General features: G+C 42.7%; 1 long non-coding RNA gene across 1 annotated transcript; it reads right to left on the reverse strand.

Moving 5' to 3' along the window:
* Positions 1-328: 328 nt before the first annotated feature.
* Positions 329-1,243, reverse strand: LOC124027021. The gene is made up of 3 exons (XR_006837328.1): positions 1,165-1,243; positions 618-710; positions 329-374 (listed from the first exon to the last, which is right to left on the reverse strand). It is a non-coding gene; the product is annotated as an uncharacterized LOC124027021 (long non-coding RNA).
* Between the last annotated feature and the right edge of the window lie 847 nt (positions 1,244-2,090).

A 2,090-nucleotide genomic window follows, 5' to 3' on the forward strand; every position in this document is an offset into this window, starting at 1 on the left:
TTGGATAACATGAAGATATTTTCAGCATATTCTGAATGAAATAAACAAAACTCTAAAAAAAAAGGTCAGTTTCACAGACACAGAGTAATAAAGCCTTGGACCAAGAAGTTCTCAAATCGGGACTCTCCATCGAAAATAGTATTTTTAGTCCTTAGATTTAGATGTTGTGTTAGACCGCCCCCCTTGTGGTCGTTGATGGGACAGTTGGTTTCTGCCTGCATTCATTTCAACGACGTGAAGCCAAACATACGGACGTCAACATACATAAACAAACACCTACCTGTATTTTCCTGTCCCTCACTGGACACCCTTCATTCCACAGTGCTGGGGCCCCCGCCCACATCATTCACCAGATCGTCTCCAATCATCAGAGTCTGAGAAAGGAGAGAGAGAGAAAGGAGAGAGAGACAGAAAGAGAGCAGGAGGAGAGAGAGACAGAAAGAGAGCAGGAGGAGAGAGAGGGACAGAAAGAGAGCAGGAGAGACCGAAAGAGAGCAGGAGGAGAGAGAGAGACAGAAAGAGAGGAGGAGAGAGAGAGACAGAAAGGAGAGCAGGAGGATGGCTCAGAATCCTTATTAAATGAATGTATGTGCTGGACATATTGTTGTAAAACCTACCTGGTGTGACTGAATCCCCATGTCATCCAGAACTTTCTGAAAGAACATGGGGTCTGGCTTCCCAATGACCTCAGCTTCTACATCACAGGCATACTGATGTAGAGAAACACAACCATCTCAGCTTCTACATCACAGGCATACTGATGGAGAGAAACACAACCATCTCAGCTTCTACATCACAGGCATACTGATGTAGAGAAACACAACCATCTCAGCTTCTACATCACAGGCATACTGATGGAGAGAAACACAACCACCTCAGCTTCTACATCACAGGCATACTGATGGAGAGAAACACAACCACCTCAGCTTCTACATCACAATCAAATGTTTGATTAGTAAAAGTAGGTGAGTTTGACTTTTTTCCTTCTATATATATAAATATTATTTTTATTTTTTATAAGCTCATCTGTTACTGTCACTTTGTCATGTTGTTTTCTAATATCTTTTTCATTTTTGTGTTGAATGTTAATAACTGTAAAATGCAAAAATAAAATATATATATTTTTAAACTCACCTACTGTGTGTGTAGTGTAATATCACCCACCTCCAATGCCTTCATGTAAACCCCAACATCCAGGTTCAGGCCTTCATCCTCCTTGTAGTACTTCCTGTAAAGATCACACAGTGGGTCTCAGGGTTAAAGTAGAGCTGTAGGTCACTTCCTATAAAGATCACACAGTGGACCTCAGGTTAATGTAGAGCTGATCACACAGTGGACCTCAGGTTAAAGTAGAGGTCACTTCCTGTAAAGATCACACAGTGGACCTCAGGGTTAAAGTAGAGGTCACTTCCTGTAAAGATCACACAGTGGACCTCAGGGTTAAAGTAGAGGTCACTTCCTGTAAAGATCACACAGTAGACCACAGGGTTAAAGTAGAGCTGTAGGTCACTTCCTATAAAGATCACACAGTGGGTCTCAGGGTTAAAGTTGAGCTGTAGGTCACTTCCTATAAAGATCACACAGTGGACCTCAGGGTTAATGTAGAGGTCACTTCCTGTAAAGATCACACAGTGGACCTCAGGGTTAAAGTAGAGGTCACTTCCTGTAAAGATCACACAGTAGACCTCAGGGTTAAAGTAGAGCTGTAGGTCACTTCCTATAAAGATCACACAGTGGACCTCAGGGTTAAAGTAGAGGTCACTTCCTGTAAAGATCACACAGTAGACCTCAGGGTTAAAGTAGAGCTGTAGGTCACTTCCTATAAAGATCACACAGTGGACCTCAGGGTTAAAGTAGAGGTCACTTCCTGTAAAGATCACACAGTGGACCTCAGGGTTAAAGTAGAGGTCACTTCCTGTAAAGATCACAGGACCACAGGGTTAAAAGAGCTGCAGGTCACTTCCTATAAAGATCACGAGAGGTCACTTCCGTAAAGATCACACACAGGTTAAGTAGAGGTCACTTCCTGTAAAGATCACACAGTAGACCACAGGTTAAAGCAGAGCTGTAGGTCACTTCCTATAAAGATC

The sequence above is a fragment of the Oncorhynchus gorbuscha genome, unplaced genomic scaffold (assembly GCF_021184085.1).
Source record: "Oncorhynchus gorbuscha isolate QuinsamMale2020 ecotype Even-year unplaced genomic scaffold, OgorEven_v1.0 Un_scaffold_2892, whole genome shotgun sequence".
Lineage (NCBI taxonomy): Eukaryota > Metazoa > Chordata > Actinopteri > Salmoniformes > Salmonidae > Oncorhynchus > Oncorhynchus gorbuscha.